Below are 19,035 nucleotides of genomic sequence, written 5' to 3'. Positions count from 1 at the left end.
AAATACGAGACCGATCCGACAAGACCCCTACCATGTGGCTCCGAAAGAACGCGAAGAGATCCAAAAGCAAGTTCAGAAGATGCTCCAAGATGACGTAATACAGCCTTTCAAAAGTCCCTGGGCATCCTCCATGGTATTGGTTAAAGAGAAAGACGGCAGCTCACGTTTCTGTATATATTACCTCAAGTTAAACCAAGTCACGAAGACGGACATCATCCCACTGCCACGCATAAATGACTTTCTTGATCGGCTGCGGCATGCACGCTGTTTCTCATTGATGTACCTGCGATGTGGCTATTGGGAAATAGAGGTCAGTGAGATAGACCGTGAGAAAACTGCCTTCGTGACGCCCGACGGTCTTTATGAATTTGAAGTCCTTCCATTCGGGTTATGCTCCACACCAGCCACTTTTCAGCGTTTAATGGACACTGTGTTATCAGGACTGAAGTGGCAGACATGCTTGGTTTATCTAGACCACGTTATTGTCTTGTCAACTACATTCGAGGAACACCTAAGTCGATTCTTCGCAGTTCTACAAGCTCGGCTGGCCTGACTTTAAAACCAGGGAAGTGCCATTTTGGTTTTAGCGAACTTCGCTTCTTAGGCCACGTGGTCAGCCACGAAGGTGTTCAACTTGACCCGAGCAAAACCGACGATGTCGCAAAGTTTCCCGCACCGCATGACAGAAAAGCACTGAGACGCTTCTTGGCATTTGCGCTTATTACCGACGATTCATCGCCAACTTTTCGTCTATTGCGGCGCCTTTCACGCGGCTCACGCGAGAGGATGTCCCCTTTCTTTGGGACGAAAAGGAACAAACTGCATTCAACGAATTACGCCAACACCTCCAAACACCTCCAGTTCTTGCGCACTTTGACCTGGAAGCGCCAACAGCACTTCACACCAAACAATGCAGGCCTGGGCGCCGTATGTATACAATGGCAAGATAACTCCAAGAAAGTAATAGCCTGTGCTAGCAGAGCTCTCTCTCGCACGGAAGAGAACCACTCGACTACCGAGAAAAAATGCCTCACCATGGTCTGGGTGGTTCTCGAATTTCGACCGTATCTGTACGGCCGCTCATTCAAGGTCGTCAGCGATCCCCGCTCGCTTTGCTGGCTCACTAACTTGAAAGAACCATCCGGCCGTTTAGCACGCTGAAGCCTTCGGCTTCTAGTGTTTGATATGACCATATTTTACAAATGAGGGAAGAAGCACACCGACGCAGACTGTCTCTCGCGGTCTCCCGTCGAGCCTGCCGTTAATAATTACGAGTCTATGGAGACCCCATTCTTGGAGGTCATCAAAGCGGCCGCTATTTCACAAGAGCAGAGTAGTGACCCTGCCCTGCTTTCGCTTATCGACTTCTTAGAAGGACGACGTGAAGAAGTGCCACGATTTTTCGCGAGAGGACTGCCATCTTTTTGTTTAAGGAATGACGTCCTATACAAGAAAAACTTTTTATCACTGGCAGCCCATACTTGCTGGTCGTCCCTGCATCACTGCGAAAAGAAATTCTGGAAACCTGACATGAAGAAGTCACCTCTGGTCATCGCGGCTACACTCGAACATTGTCCCGTCTGCAAAACAGTTACTACTGGCCGAACCTATCTGCTGCTGCAAAAGATCGCGTCCAAACCTGTGCCGACTGTCAAAGACACAAAGCACCACCCGGCAGGCCGGCAGGCTTATTACATTCCGTCGAAGTACCAACAAAGTTGTTCGCCCAAATCAGAATGATTTTCCTAGGCCCGTTCCCAACTTCTGCCATAGGGAACAGATGGATCATTGTCGCCACCGATTACTTGTCTCGCTACGCAGAAACTAAAGCCATGCCGAGGGCCACAGCTGCAGAAGTGGCTCATTTTTTCATAGAAAACGTCGTCCTTCGGCACTGTGCTTCAACAGTTCTCATCACGGATAGAGGAACTGCGTCAATGGCAGAACTTTTGAAGTCGGTTCTCAGGCTCCTCGATACAGCTCACCGGAGAACAACGCACCATCCACAAACGAACGAACTAACAGAGCGGCTTAATAAGACCATCGAAGATATGCTCTGCATGTATGTCGACACAGAACACAAGAACTGGGATGAAATCTTGCCTTAAGTGACCTTCGCCTAAATACCGCCCGGCAGGAAACTACCGGAATGACGCTGTTCAGTTTGTTACATGGGCGCGAAGCCACTACAACGTTGGACGCTATGCTGCCACACGAGTGTGACGACACTCATGCTGACGCCGAAGAATTTGGTCAGCGCGCCGAAGAAGCCCGATAGCTAGCACGCGTGCGTATTTGTCACCAGCAATACAAAGATGCAAAACGGTACGACCTACGACATAAATTGGTAACCTACACACCAGGCGACAAGGTATGGGTCTGGATCCCGCAACGTCGACGCGGACTTTCATAGAAGCCATTACGACGATACATCGGTCCATATCGAGTCACCCGACGATTTAACGACCTAGACTACGAAGTTATTCCCGACGGTGATTGCAGTTCTAGTCGCCGAAGCAGCTCACCCGAGATCGTGCATGTCGTCCGGATGAAACCCTACTTCTCCATCTAGCTCTCGTTTGTCCTGTGGGTGCCGGTGCATATGTGCATTTTTATAGGTATAGCACCTCGGCTGCGCATCAGGACGAGGCCACTTCTGGAGGGAGGCAAATGTCACGTGCGTCCTGCGAGAAAGACGAAGGCGACAGTGCATACGCGCATCTGCACGCTTTTATGCAGAACACAACAACGAGAAAGACTAGGAACTCTCTGGCACGCGGTAAATAAAATGACCAACCCGCTGCTGCTTTCTCAGCTTCTTCAAGTAGGACCTCTGTCTTCACGTCACGACAATATAAAACAAATAAATGCGTGCGTTGAGAACTTACGTGGGACGCAGCGCAGGGCGACGACTAGATAAGATCGAGGCGGTAGGAAACACACACCCCTAGGTGCAACCGTGTTCACTTTTTCGGTGCTTCCGTCTGCTTCGCTTTTACTCATTGGCGCTTCTATCTGCTTCGCTCGGCATCCCTATATTTTCTGTTTCACGCAGATCCTATGGGGACAGTGAGCATATGCCACGACGCGGATTTTGAGCAGCGCTGCAGAAAGCCACGGCAGAAGGAAGAGACGGCCACGGTGTTGAGGCGCCGTCTAATTTAAATCAACAAGTTAACAGCGAAAAATCGTCAATAGTTTATTACTTTCAATGTACAAAAGTTACTTACAACGATATACTTGGTTTGCTTGTGATATTTAATATTTGCAAAATAATTGGCATGTGCGAAGATCTTGTTTGTGGCCACAGTATTTTTCGAATTGTCGCAGTACCCTTTTCTGTAACGTAAGTAATGGCTGATTGTTTTGTGGTATCGTTGTCTCCCAAAACAAGACACAATAACTTTGCCTGGGAAAAATTGAGTATAATAAACCCCTTTTTTGAGCAAAAGATGTAAAAAAGGACATAGTTTGTACATGCATTGAACGCTTTTACTTAGATTTGCTGCTAATTTACAGACTTTGTGTTATCGTTATTGTGTTCATTCTAAGAAAGGTCTTTCTGGAACCATACACCCATGAACTTTTGTATCTTCAATTGTCCCAAAGTCTATCAAAGTAAGGCACTAAGACTTACGTTTCATGGCTTATTTATAGGCGCAAACAACACAAATACATCTTACCAGCATTTAGCAGCAATGTTATTAGTTTAGGCCACCAAGAAAACTTATTTAGATGTCTTCAAAGTACTTTCCAGCTGAAAGGTTGAGTGACCAACAAAAAAAAATATTGTTGTCGTCAGCATATATAATAATTTAGAAGAATCCAGATTATTACATAAGTTATTGATATAAACAATCAAAAATACAGGACTAAGTATCGATCTTTGTAGGACACATTTGTTAGCCTGAGAACGCGGAGATATCTCTTCAATAATTGCGCGCAAACGTCACAAATGGCAAGATGGTGTCCCAGATGAATGACATTTCAGTTAGCGTGTGATGGAGTCACTTAGTCATGCCATTGATTTCAGGTTGGTGTGCTGCTGTTTACTTATTTATTTACAATACCTACAGCGCCGGTTTAGGACATTAGTGTAGGGGGAAATAATATTTAAGATACTGCCTCGTTCTTTTTCGCAAGTTTTGTTATCGCCCCAATACACTACATGATTCTCAGCGCAAACTGCGCCTGCAGTCTTCGAGAAGCTTCAGGACTGTAGTAGATCATTTCGATAAGATCACGCGCACTCCGCGAACTACACAGATTATTCTGGAACCTATGTCACCGCTAGCAATAACGCTAGAACATTCGATGGCTAGTGTATAAATGCCGACGTGCTTCGCGGCTTGTCAGTTGATCGACGGCCAACGCTCCGCTCACAGCTATCTGTGCAAAACTGCTACTGTGATCGGACTTTCCGTTTAACGGGCACAGGTTCGTTCAAATAAACAGTTAAATCCCAACATGAAGTCTCCTGTCTTCGGCCACGTCACGACCCCGTGACATCTGGTGGATGTGCTGCTTCGTTCGTGTACTAGACGGCCCTGTCAAGCCGTGAACCCAGCCCACGTCGCGGAGAAGACACTTACGCCAACCAGGAGCAACGAACAAGCCGCCGACAGCAAGGTCTACCACCGGAGTATGGGCTTCTACAAGACAAGGCGCGGAAGACCAAGGCCATGACCTCGACTGCAGCGACAATGACAACCGCAGCGTCCCAGGCCACGATCGTCATGCATCAACCAAGGGAACCACCAACTTTCCGTGGTTCATCGTTCGAAGACCCGGAGACCTGGCAAGAAACATACGACCGTGTGGCCGCCCTCAACCACAGGGACAATGAAGAAATGATCCGTCGTGTGTACTTCTACCTGGAAGACACCGCAAGGACCTGGCTCGAGAATCTGGAGCCCACGCTCCGAACGCGGGATGTCTTCTGCGGCGCATTCCTGCAAACGTTCGCGAGCCTTGCTCGCAAATAGAGAGCCGCTGCTTTACTAGAGACCCGGATTCAGCTACCAAATGAAAAGTTTGCCATTTTCACGGAAGAGATGACTTGCCTATTCTGTCACGCTGACCCAGACATGTCTGAGGAGAAGAAAGTTCGTTTCCTCCTGCGAGGGGTCAAACAGGAGCTCATCGTGGGACTAATGAGGAATCCACCGAACACCGTCCAAGAATTTGTATCCGAGGCGACCACTATAGAAAAGACCCTGGACATGCGCACCAGACAGTATAATCATCATCTGACTCCAGAGTGCGCTGCTGCTCAAGCCAGTGACTCCGAAGACCTGTGTGAAACGATCCGAGCGATCGTGCGGGAAGAGCTGCGCAAGCTGTGGCCTTCGGTGCAGCCTCAAGTGGATTTGATCGCCGACATTGTGAGAGATGAGGTTCGACAATCGCTTCGAATTCCCCAAGCACCGCTGCCCGAGCCGGAAGCTATGAGCTACGCCGCTGCAGTTCGCCACAGCCCTCCTGCCCGTCCACGCGGAAACGCCGCCCCATCGCACTTCCGTCGCCAGACGCCGCCACCACCCCCACCTACGTCCTACCGTTCGCCAGAGGGCCAGCGCAGTGCACCGAGGAAAACGGACGTTTGGCGTTCACCTGACAACCGCCCGCTCTGCTACCACTGCGGCGAGGCCGGGCACACATACCGTCGTTGCCAGTACCGACAGATGGGACTGCGTGGCTTCGCCGTCAATGCACCACGTCCGCAGCCAGGGGAACGGCCACGTGACATCGCCGACTACCTGACAGGAACTCAATGGGCACCATGCAGTTCTTCGCGTTCCCCGTCCCCCAGCCGCCACGTGTCACCACACCAGCGGCAGTACTCCGGCCCAACGCGAGGCTGGTCTTCTAGCCCATGTCCGGAAAACTAAGGGCAGCAACCGATGGAGGTGTGGTTGCTGTGCGACGAACTACCGAAGATCCTCCGATGACGACGATGACGTGACGGAGTTTTCCGAACACCACGCCAACCAGGCAAAGCCCTGACGGTGAAACCTCACTTACCAAAGCTGGCCTGGCGACGCAACATAGAAACAGCGCAACAAGCCGACGCAGTCGTGACCCGACGCCACGGCCTAACTGCAACGCGAGACGGCGAACTAGCGACATCGACGTTCTTGTCGACAGCCACGGTGTGGCCACTCTCGTCCATACTGGAACCGACTATTCCGTCATCAGTGGGTCGTTCACCGCGAAGTTGAAGGAAGCTAGGACAGCTTGGGAAGGCCCCGAAATCCGCATGCCATAGTCACCATTAACGGCCGCATTTATCCTGCAGACTTCGTAGTCCTACAGCATTGCTCGAGAGATGTCATCCTTGCCATTGACTTCTAATGCCTCCATGGCACAGTCATAAACCTGAGGACAAAGTCAATGTTATCTACAGATGAAGCACTACCACCGCCGTCTGGGAAGCACGCTTTGAATGTACTAGAAGAACAAGTCACCTTTCCACCTCGCTCCAGCGTCATTATTTCAGTTGGCACTCTGAGATCACCTGACTTGGAAGGTGTCGTTGAAGGCAGTCAGCATCTGTTGGTAGCCCGCGATATTTGCGTCGCAAGAGGAATTTCAGAGCTGCGGGAAGGCAAAGCAACGGTTATGCTCACAAATTTCAGCAATGAGTACAAACACGGGAACAAAGGAACGGCGGTCGCATACATCGAAGAAATCGTGGAAGCCACCAGTGCTTTCGCCCTCGCCGATTCAGCGGAACCTGCTCAGAGACACCAAGCCCCTCCGTCAATTTTTGACATCAATCCCAGCCTTCCGAACTATAAGCAAGAGCAGCTCAAGACCTTGCTCCTGCAACACGAAGATTGCTTCTCATCGTCGTCCAAAATTCGGCAGACGCCAATCACGAAACATCGCATCATAACCGAGGAAAATGCCAGACCACTCCGTCAGGGTCCGTACAGGGTGTCAACGCGAGAACAGGAGGCCGTAAAAAGACAAGTTGATGAAATGCTATGCGATGACATCATCCAGCCGTCCAAGAAACCTTGGGAGTCCCACGTGGTGTTAGTGAAGAAAAAAATGGCAGCATATCCACGGAGTGAATGATGGAGAGTGAGGCGAAGCATTCGTCCGTCCATTCGTTCTTGCTTCCGTCCATCCATGCGTCCGTCTGTGTGACCATTCATGCGTCCATCCACCCGTCCGTGCGGGTGTCTGTTCGTGCGTCCGTCCCTGCTTTTGTCCATGCATCCGCCCCTGCGTCCGTTCATGCGTCCATCCATGCATCTGTCTGTGTGTCAATTCGTCCATCTATTCAACTCTTCAAGTACCAGCATCTCGCATCGTTTCATCATATATTCCCTATATAAAAGCACCGCCATCCAGTGGACATTCCAAGGACTAAACGAGAGGTGGCACACGCACACTTTCTTACGGCTTGCGCTTCGGGTCTACGTCCCACCTTTAACCATTTCTAGTTCATGGTATATACTAGTTCACTGTATTCATGGCACTGCGGCCCAACGCTCGCTAAACCTTTCTAAAACCAAAGAGGTTACGCCCAGCGAGTCTAACGTAGCAACCTTTTCCAGTCAGATAGTGCTCAATGTACATGTCAATGGCTGCTAATGGGAAATGAGAGACAGGAGAATTCGGCTTTTACTTTCTTACGGCTTGCACTTCGTATCTACTTCCCACCTTTCACCACCTCGATTTCATAATATATACTAGTTCATTGTATTCATGGCACTGTGGCCCAACGCTCGCTAAACCTTTCTAAAACTAAGGAGCTTACCCCCAGCGGGTATAACGTAGCAACCCTTTCATATCAGATAGTGCTCAATGTACATGCCGATGGCTGCTAAAGGGGATCGCAGCGTGCGCGTTAACTAAAAGCCGAATGTTCCTGTCTCTCAATCCCCTTAGCAGCCATTGGCATGTACATTGAGCAATATCTTTTATTGTTCAACAACGGACAGAAGAAATCTCTCACCGGCACCATCTTGGAGGTCAAAATGTTATACTTGTTACACACTACAATAACTACGAGGGACGAACGGGTGCCGCTATAAAAAGCTTCGGCCCTAAAAGGATAGAGCCCTACGTTTCTGCGTCGACTAACGCCACCTGAACAAAATCACAAAAGAAGACGTGTATCCTCTTCCAAGAATAGACGACGCACTGGATCGGCTCCATAACGCCAAGTACTTTTCGTCGATGGACCTCAAGACTGGCTATTGGCAAATCGAATTCGACGAAAGAGACTGAGAGAAGACGGCGTTTCTAACACCGGACGGCCTCTTCGAGTTTAAAGTGATGTCCTTCGGTCTTCGCTCAGCGCCTGCCACTTTTCAATGCGTCATGAATACAGTACTGGCAGGATTGAAGTGGCAGACTTCCCTTGTATACTTGGAGAACGTCGTCCTATTTTCCTCGCCCGCATTGCCGATCCACTCACTAACCTTACCAGGACCGGCGTGGAGTTCAAGTGGGAAACACTGCAGGAACACGCTTTCCAAGAGTGAAGACATCGCCTCCAGACGCCTCCGTTACTTGCTCATTTCGACGAATTCGCCGAGACAGAAATACACACTGACGCAAGCAGCGTAAGTCTCTGCGCCGTTCTTGTGCAGAGGACTGACGGACTCGAACAGGTTATTAGTTACGCCAGCCGATGTCTATCCAAAGCAGAAGCTAATTATTCCACAACAAAAATGGAGTGCCCCGCCATCATCTGGGCAGTGTCGAAATTTCGCCCTTACATTTATGGCAGGCACTTCAAAGTTGTGAGCGACCACCACGCCTAGTGTTGGCTAGCTACCTTGAAGGACCCTTCAGGTCGCCTCGCACGATGGAGCCTGAGACTTCAAGAATACCGCATCACCGTCGTTTACAAGTCCGGCAAGAAACGCTCCGACGCCGACTGTCTCTCTCGTGCGCCTGTCGACCAACCACCGCCCGACGACTCGGATGACGACTACTTCTTGGGAATGATAACTGCCGGCGAATTTGCTGAGCGACAGTGGGCCGACCCGGAGCTTAGGGCCCTAATAGAATACCTCGAAGGTATTCGTGGTAACTACCGACTACCGGGTAGCTGGATCGTGGTAGCTGGATCGTAGTAGCTACCGACTACCTCACCCGCTACGCCGAGACAAAAGCCTTGCCCAAAGGCAGTGCATCCGAAGTAGCCAAGTTTTTGGACGAAAATATCGTCCTACGTCATGGTGCCCCAGAGGTCCTCATCACCGACAGAGGAACTGCTGACCTAACTCAAGTGGTCTTGGCCTAGAGCCAGACAAACCAGCGCCGGACGACAGCGTACCACCCACAGACCAACGGCCTCACCGAGCGGCTAAAAAAGACCATCGCCGACATGCTGGCAATGTACGTCGATGTTGAACACGAGACGTGGGACGTCATTTTTCCGTACGTGACCTTCGCATACAACACGGCAGTGCAGGAGACGACGCAGATATCTCCATACAAATTGGTCCACGGAAGGAGCCCGGCAACGATGCTCGATGCCATGTTACCCAACGTCACCGATGAAGAAAACCTCGATGTGTGTGAGTACCTTCAGCGCGCCGAAGAAGCCCGACAACTCGCGCGCCTCCGTATCAAGAACCAACAGACGACCAACAGCCGCCGTTACAATCTTCGACGACGCTTCGTGGAATACCAGCCCGGCGAACGTGTTGGGGTGTGGACGCTGATACACCGACGTGGGCTCAGTGAAAAGCTTGACAATTTCGCATCAATAAAATGAATGATACGACGGGGCCGGCGGAAAAAGCTGTCGTTTGGACAGCTTGACAAGGCCGCTGACCCCCTCATTGGCACTTGATTGATTGCTTTATTTGCTTCGTCACAGTACAGTGTAACAGGAGGCGGAGGGAAAAGCCGTAATGACGGCTTGAGGGATCCTCCGCCCCCTTTGTGAACAATGGCAGCAGATGAAGGACATCACAATATCATACACTTTCACATTGTTTTACGTAAAGATCATGCCACAAAGGAAGGAAACCTGAAAACGTAGTTGATACATAGCTTACACAACAAAGAAACTTGCAGCAATCTTCTGCACCTGAATAAATACATAGTTTATAGAACATATAACATAGTTTGCTACATAGTTTATAGAACAAAAAGAGCCGCTAATTCTGCGACACTTAAATGAGACACATCTATACCTTTGCTAATATAAGTATTCAGAATTCGCGGTAGAGTACATCGAAGCATCTGAAAACCATAATTAGTGCGAAAGTACGGAACGTTCCACATTTCTCTATTTCTTGTTACATACGCCTTTTCCTTTAAGCAAAGATTCGCCATTTCCGTAAACAAAAAGTTTGCGCGTTTGCAGCTAAGGCAGTACTCTCGTAGTAGTCTGTATTGATATAGGTCATTCACTTTGATTATCTTATATTTTTTAAACAGTGGGTCACTAGGTGCTAGAGCTGTAGCGTTGTCTATCAGCCTCAGTATTTTCTTCTGTATTCTCAGTAATTTTGTTAAGTTTGTTTCTGTAGTTGTTCCCCAAACCAAATAGCAATAGTTAAGATAAGAACTAAACAGCGATTTGTATATCAATAACTTCACCGAATTGGGGATGAGGTACCGGATACGGCTGAGTATTCCAGTTATCCGGCCTAATTTTATTTGAATATTATTTACGTGGTCATCCCATTGCAAAGAACTGGAGAAATGTACCCCAAGTACTTTCACTGACTTCACTATTTCTATATCTGAGCCTCTAAATACAATATTATTCTTCAAAGTCACTTGTTGACCTTTCGAATGAAAAACTACCGCTTTTGTTTTAGTTGCATTTATTTTTAACCTATTGTTACTTGTCCAGTTGTCTAACTTCTGTAAGACGTCATTAGCTTTATTAGAAAGAATAACATCTGATGATGAGGTGACAAATATACTCGTGTCATCTGCATAGATAATAAACTTAACTTCTGGGGAGATATGGACTATGTCATTAATATATAAAGTGAATAATAAAGGGCCAAGAATGCTCCCTTGTGGTACCCCTGAAATTATATTTTTCTTATCTGATACTAAATCATTTATCGAAACAAATTGACATCTATGCGCCAGATAGCTTTTAAGTAACATGAGTGGGAGCCCGCGAATGCCATAATGGTTTAATTTTTCAAATAAAATGCCGTGGTGAATGTAGTCAAATGCTTGTGTGAAATCCACAAAAATTCCGACCACTTTATTTTTTTGTTCAAATTGTTGTAGAATATATTCTTTTTGATCCAGTAGGGCGAGTTCTGTAGACTTATGTTTTTGGAAGCCATATTGTGATTTTGTTAGGACATATTTGGTGCAAAAACAGGATAAGCGACTAAAAATAATTTTTTCGAAACCTTTAGAAAATACGGGGAGAATAGATATCGGTCGATAATTTGCAACGTTATGCTTGTTCCCCTTTTTGTAGAGAGCTATTACGCGTGCCGTTTGCATTTTCGAAGGAAAAACCCCTGTCGAAATACAGAGATTGAATATGTGTGTTAGTGCTGGACTGATCTGATCGATAACATATTTCACTGGTTTTATTTGTATGCCATCAGCGTCGCAGCTGCGACTGTTTTTTAAGCCGAGAAATACTGTGCGGACTTCTGGTTCGATAGTACCTGCTAAGAAAAACGTGTTTGCAATTTCTGGACCCAGAGTTCGGCAAGTAGCGGTTGATCTGTCGCTAAAGTCTCTGTAAACGAAGTAATCATTAAAAACATTGACCATAGCCTCTCCACTGACCAAGTTTCCGTCATGGAGTACCTCCTTAATTTCTTCTGTTTTCGAATTTCGGCCCATCAAAGAGTTTATTCTATTCCATAAAACATCTGCTCGTTTTGAACACACAGTAAATGCTTGTATATGATACAGCTCCTTTGATTTCTTCATTTCTTTACTTAAGGCATTTCGGAACTGCTTGAAAGCAATTAGGTCCGCCTCGTCGCGCGTACGTATGAATTTCCGGAATAATCTGTTTTTCCTGTCTATTTTACGTAAGAGTTCACGTGTCATCCAAGGTTTCCGACAACCTTTACGTTTTTTCCGCTGTTTATAAGGAAAGTGTTTTTTGTATATACAAATAAACGATTCTAAAAAAGCGTCATAGGCTGAGTTTGCATCATTTGAGTAAAAAACATTGTCCGAATGCAAAGTGCCAATCTCTAAACGGAAAGCATCTAAAGCAGCTGGCGAGACATGCTGATAACTATAAGGAATGTCATTCTGAATTAACGTAGGTACAGCTGTTTTTACAGAACAACATATCGCCATGTGATCACTAATAGGATACGTAAGGACAGCACAGGTAACACACGACAGATCACAGTTTGTGATAAATAAGTCTATGGTGGTCTCCGAAGACAGACTAATTCTAGTGGATCTATTTATAATGTTTTCGCAACCGTTGCATGCAATAATAGTTTCAAAGTCACACTTTCTCGTGCTTTCATGCCCCATGTCAATATTGAAATCACCACCCAATATAACAGTGTATTGATGTTGATTTACAAATGTTAAGAAAACGTCTAAAAATGCAAAAAAATCAGACAAATCACCATCAGGTGGCCGGTAACACACAGCAACTATGACATCTTGAAACTGAACACATAACATTTCGTAATGAGCAGTAACTGAAGTAAACTTTTCGAGCAATACGGCTGGTAAAGAATTTTCAAGTAGCATAGTGACACCACCTCCTCGACGACTTGGCCGAAAAACAGAGAACGTTTTCATATGAGGTAGTTCAAATTCTTCTGAAATATCCGATTTCCAGGTTTCCGTTAGCATAACAACATCAAAACAACCTTTCATTTGATTAAACAGACACTCGAGTTCATTTACTTTGTTTCCCAATGATTGTACATTTAAATGGAAGCATCGGAGAAAACCTCTTTGTACGTTTCCAAACCGCTTCGCTAACTCACGAAGGGCGATATATCCGAGGTCATCCATTTTACAGAGCAGTAAAAACAAACAAAAAAAAGAGATACCAAGAAACAGCACAAAAAACTAACATCAATTGCTCAACGCTGACAAGTCATCTTCACACCTGATGACCTGCGCACGTTCTCCACTCTTCCTACGCACCAAGACCTTCCCATTGGAATGCCATGCAAAGTCATAGCCAACTCTCCTAGCCCAGGTTTTAGCTGCTAATAAAAGAGCCCGGGAACGCTTGGTCATATTCTCAGTTATGTAGACATTTTCTTGTTCCTGCCTCAAGGATTTTCTTTTTTCTAACCACATATTTCGAAGGTCCTGGTGGACAAAGCGAAGGATCACTCCACGCTCTCTACCTGGCCTCGATGCCATCCTGTGAATAGCGGAAATATCCGCCGGAGCAAGTTCCGTCAAACTCAAGGTTTTCGCAAGATCATTTACCTTGTTTAAAAGATTTTCACCTGCAGTCTCAGGAATTCCATGTATCTCCACATTTAGACGTCGGCTGCGCCACTCGAGGTCATCAAAATCAATCTGAAGCTGGGCGAGACCCTTAGCTGGATCCTCCTTCTCAAGTTTGTCGATCTTGCATTTTATGTTTTTTATTTCCCTGTCATGCCCACTCAAGCGTTCTTGAATTTTATCAAAGTGATCCGACAGCAACTGAATTGACCTGTCTATTCCCTCTACCTTTTCATTCAAAGTGAGGAGAGAAGTTAATTTCTTGTCTATGTCCATGATCGTAATCTTAAGCTGAGCATCTCCTATTTGATCAGCGGGCCGTGTGGTACTCTTGGATGCCCCCGGCCTGCAGGCCTCACACTTCCATGCTCTTTTCTTAAACGACTTTTTCTTTTCAGCATACTCCTGTTCACTCATGCCTGAGCATACCGAAGCATGAAAACAGAATTCGCACTCACTGCAAACAATAGCACTCGCGGCATTTTCAATTTCAGCTCTGCAACCGCAACACTTTGTCATGTTTGGGCCCCAAAATCATTCGTCCTCAAAACAAATCGCTTGGCAGCAGCGACAGCGAATGAAAAGTCGTAAACGAACAAGAACGAGAAGTTTAACCAACCTGTAAAACACAGCAGAGGTTATCCAACGTGCTTGCCTCGCCGTCGCCGCTGCCAAAGTGCCCTGCCAAAATCACGCCCCTGCGCAAAGTCTCTTTCTGTCGTGGTGCCGCTGCTGTTTGCTGATGATCTGCGCCGATGATCTGCGCCGTAGAACGACGCAGTTTCTTCCAAGCAGACAGGTAGAATGGGCGCGGGAAAATTGAAGTTCAGTCCAGGCGATTTTAGGCACAGCCTTGGGTCAAGGCACCACAGGAAGTTTTCGAAGTCAGCGCCTGTAAAACACAGCAGAGGTTATCCAACGTGCTTGCCTCGCCGTCGCCGCTGCCTTAACAGCAATGATGCAATAACAAGAAACCAACATAAATCAACATTATATAATACAGGACATATATAGAAAAAAACAATAGTGTCTAAGTTTACAAAATTGCAATCCTCTGCCCAGACAAAGAAAAAGAAAAAAGAAAAAGAAGAAGAAAAATACCGCATTACCATAACGTTCTTCATACGTGACCTTAATTATTCGTGTGCACGAGATTTAGAAATGAGAGGCATCAGAAGAATGCTTTTCAAGAATTATTTGTCTTGAGTTCAGAATATCTGTGTATGGCTTTAAAAGACATGTTCTCTAATTGTAGTCCTTCGCAAATCAATCTGTTTATTAATCTTGGTAAGTTGTTTCCGATTGTTTGTTTTCCATATATTGTTCGCACTGTCGGTATTTTCCAGTACTCCTTTTTACGTGTTGCATATACAGGGGTGTTTTTTGTAACCTGGAAAGGCGCTTAACGAAGTCTGCTCTGGTTTTTAACTTTTGTCTATACGCCTTACAAAAATGGTAATCATATAGTGTTGTGACTGGAAGTATTCTATATTGTAAGAAATACTCACATGTGTGCAAATGTCTTGGGACATTTTCAATTGTGCGTAAGAACTTTTTTGTAGGACGTGTATTCTGTGTAGATTTCCTTGTGTTGTGGTGCCCCAAACTAAATGACAATAGTTCAGTCTGGATCGAAACAAATTGTTGAAAATTAGCATCATAATGTTCTGTGACAGTATATGACAATTGCGGTAAACAATACTAGTCACTTGAGAGAACTTTGTTACTAGGCGATCGACATGTGCATCCCAGCATAATGTTTCCTGAAAGACGATGCCTAATGTTTTAAAACTGGATACGAGGGTGTTAGGTGAGGAGTTTATTGTTAAAGCTTTATTACCTATATTTTTTTCATTTTTTACTGTGAAATAACATGGCTTTTGTTTTATTTGTATTTAATTTGAAACTGTTTTGAGATGCTCATTCGTCTAACTTTTGTAAGGTTAAGTTGGCTTCATCTATTAATTCATCAGCCGAATTCCCTATTAAAAAATACTAGTATCATCAGCGTAAATTATAAATTTTGCCTGAAGATTCATGGCAACAATATCATTAATATAGAGATTAAAAAGAAATGGGCCTAAGATACTGCCTTGTGACACACCTGAAGGCACGGCAAGGGGACTAGAGAGGTCCTGGTTTATGTCGACTCGCTGAATACGATGTTGTAGATAGGATTTTATCAGTTCTGCCACCTTACCGCACTAGCCATAGCGTAACAGTTTCTCTAATAAAAGGGTATGATTTATAATATCGAATGCTTTAGTGAAGTCAACAAAAATTTCTAGGACTAATTTACTTTCGTTAAGTGCTGTTAATATTAAGTCTTTTTGAGCCAACAACGCCAGTTCAGTGCTAAGACCTTTGCGGAAACCAAATTGGAACGGTGTTATAAAGTTATGTTTTTCTTCAAATTCAGTAAATCGATTCAAAATTATTTTTCAAGTACTTTTGAAAATACTGGAAGAATAGATATAGCGTGATAGTTACCCATGTCATTTTTATTACCCGTTTTAAATAACACCGTCACACGTGCAGCTTTCATTCTGCAGGGAAAGACAGCCTGGTTTAGACACAGGTTAAAATGTAAGAAAGCTACCGCGACAGTACTTCGGACCATACAAGGTGGTTTGACGTCTCGGCCCACTCGATTACGAGGTTGTACCCAACGGTATTATGAACTCTCAACGACACCGATCGCGACCTGAAGTCGTCCATGTCGCGCGCCTCAAGCCATTTCGTGCGCTTTAACTGAAACAGTGTTTTTATGTAATATTGATGTATTATAACCTATTATGTGTACTTTCTTGCATTATTGTTGTACTTTCCTCTTCCGTTAAAACATCGGGACGATGTATTTTTCAGAGGGGGGCACTGCCACGTTCCTTTTCGCAAGTTTTGTTATCGCCCCAATACACTACATGATTCTCAGCGCAAACTGCGCCTGCAGTCTTCGAGAAGCTTCAAGACTGTAGTAGATCATTTCGATTAGATCACGCGCACTCCGTGAACTACACAGTTTATTCTGGAACCTACGTCACCGCTAGCATTAACGCTAAAACATTCGATGGCTAGCGTATAAATGCCGACGTGCTTCGCCGCTTGTCAGTTGATCGACAGTCGATGCTCCGTTCACAGCTATCTGTGCAAGACTGCTACTAAAATCAGACTTTCCGTTCACCGGGCACAGGTTCACCCAAATAAACAGTTAAATCCCAACATGAAGTCTCCTGTCTTCGGCCACGTCATGACCCCGTGACAATACAAATACAAAAGAGTAATGTATTTCACACTGTTGTCTTGTTATCTGTGCCACAAGCTTCAGGTACTTCAATAACTTTGGACAGAAAAGTCTTGCCGTGATCAGTAACTAGGATGCCAGGCACACTATGACGGAAGAGAGCGTCTTTGAGGAAGAAGGCAGTGACGTCTGAGGCGGAGCTAGAGCACATAGGAGCAGTCTCTGCGTATCGCGTGAGATCGTCGACCTCTGTAACGATCCAGCGATATCTTGTCGTCGTTACGGGATCAGGTCTATTAAAAAATGAAAAAAGGTTCTTCGAGATGTTGTATCGGTTGTAAAAAGCCAGCAGAAGGTGAAGTAGACCACTTGCGTCGTTGATAGTGCGCACGAAGAGACGCACTTGGCAACCAAAGTAGCGAGGCCGGGTCAAAAGCTTCCTATGCAGTGTGGAAGCTTGGGCTAGTTGGTATAGCATGACGATAGTTATAGCGCGAGAACAAAGTGACGACACAGAGACAAGAAGGACACGAAGGACGCTCTGTCCTTCGTGTCCTTCGTGTCCTTCTTGTCTCTGTGTCGTCGTTTAGTTCTCGCGCTATACCTTCCAATGCAGTTGTATAAGTTTTATCGAATCCCAAGTGGCCAGCAGAGGGGTCGTCGTGAAAGGCTTCAAGTACTTGCGCACGAAGCGAACGCGGAAGGACGAAAACCCACCAGTATCCATCTTCATTGTAAAGGTACTGATACAGCACGGTGTTTTCAAATTTGAATTGCCTTAGTGTAATCCGGCTGTCAGTGGTGGAGACTTTCTGCCGAGTCGTTGAACAATGCGATGACAGTATGCATCTTGCTGTTGAAAGGAGGCCGACTGAGGGTATACTAATAAGTCGAAGGCACTGTGGCCGCAACCATTAGTTTTTATAGCGTAGCTGGAAACTGAGCCTCATCTTTAGACGCGCAATGAGTGGGATAGAGCAGTGCGACTGGGCGAAATCATCTTGGTGTTTTTCCCAGATTTGTATATAACGTCAAATGTGCACCTTTACGTCCGGAAAACACAGCGGCTGAGGCCTTCGGACGAATTTTTTACTAATGACCACCAGCAGAAAGCGTGGTGGTTTGTAATTACGGTAAATTCCCATCCATAAAGATGTGGGCGGAATTGCTGTACGGCCCAAAGTACAGCCGAGCACTCCTGTTCTATAATTAAGTAGTTTGGTTCAGCATTCGTCAGTGCCCGGCTTGCCTAAGCGACGACTCTCTCTCGGCCTGTTGTGTTACGCTGCAGAATAACGGCACCAATGCCACAGCCGAAACGTCAATGTGCAGGCAGGTAGGAGCATATTTATCGAAGTGGCAAATGACGCAGTCAGATGTCAGCACCGCTTTCAGGGTGTCAAAAACGATGTCGTAATCGGTTGTACAAGTGAAGGCTGTGCCCAATATCAGCAGCTTTCGCAGTGGGAATGTGATAGAGGCGAAGTCGCGGATGAACCGGCGAAAATATAGTGCAGCCCAAAAAAAACTTCATAACTGCTTCTGATGTTCAGGACGAGAAAAAATCGGCAGATCCCACGTAGCTGCGAATCGGTGAAGCATGCGGAGGGAAGGTGACGGTGTTCCAATTTCTTTATTGAGCAACACATCATGAAATGGGGCTAAATATATGTACAAATGTTTCACGCACAGACATATGTCGAAGAGTTGCAGATGTTTTTTAACCAGTTGTTTCCCCTTGGACAACGATGCCAACTGCAACATGCGTATTAGCAACACCAGAAGCTGATTTGAAGTGCTGATGCTCACGAGGATGCTGGCCCTGGACACCGCAACATATATCAACTTCAGTGCATGGCAACTAACCACAATCGACGTTAACCCGGTGTGACGGCTGTATCAAAGGAGTACATGTGTAATGTTTATGAAATTGGGTAGGCAGCACTGCAACCACTAAGATCAGCGTCTATTTGAAAAGTAGTTCCGAAACCAGCCGTAGCTCTGTGGTAAAATACTGCATTGCCACGCAAAATGCTTGGGTTCGATTCCAGCTGAGACCCTGATATTTATTCTTTGCATTCGTCGCGTCGACGCTATCGATATCGGGTATTTCTTAACGCTCATGCGTTAAAACTGCTCATGTGTGTTGTCGTTCTTGAGTACCAAGTATAAATCTCCGGTGGCACATACCCACAAACCAGCGGCGCATACTCGCCAGTGGGTATGTGCCAATGTCTGGCGGGAAGTTTTGACGACGGACGCGACGGGATTTTGACATTATTCATGTCTTGACGAGCGCATCATATTCGTCAAGCAATGCTACCCTCCCATGCTAATTGTGGTCCATGCCAAGGTAAGGGGGTGACCACGAGAGCGCCCAAGCG

The 19,035-nt window shown here is 46.1% G+C and overlaps 1 protein-coding gene and 1 long non-coding RNA gene across 4 annotated transcripts in view; one reads left to right on the top strand and one right to left on the bottom strand.

The window, feature by feature from the left end:
- Positions 1-14,309, bottom strand: part of LOC142772158 (uncharacterized) — a 93,879-nt gene extending 79,570 nt beyond the window's left edge. The window contains exon 1 of one of the 2 annotated variants that reach the window (XR_012886297.1): positions 14,030-14,309. This is a non-coding gene — a long non-coding RNA (uncharacterized LOC142772158). Of the gene's footprint in view, positions 1-2,525; positions 2,682-14,029 lie in introns of those variants that run through there. The other variant, XR_012886298.1, reaches the window with a different exon arrangement.
- The window catches only part of LOC142772156 (uncharacterized), a 284,133-nt gene that overhangs the window by 196,736 nt on the left and 68,362 nt on the right, over positions 1-19,035 (top strand). The gene's annotated exons all lie outside the window — the stretch shown is intronic.

Source organism: Rhipicephalus microplus, chromosome 9 (assembly GCF_043290135.1).
Source record: "Rhipicephalus microplus isolate Deutch F79 chromosome 9, USDA_Rmic, whole genome shotgun sequence".
NCBI classification, from domain to species: Eukaryota; Metazoa; Arthropoda; class Arachnida; order Ixodida; family Ixodidae; genus Rhipicephalus; species Rhipicephalus microplus.
Note: the sequence above shows the minus strand (reverse complement) of the source record. Positions and strands in the feature narration are given on the sequence as shown.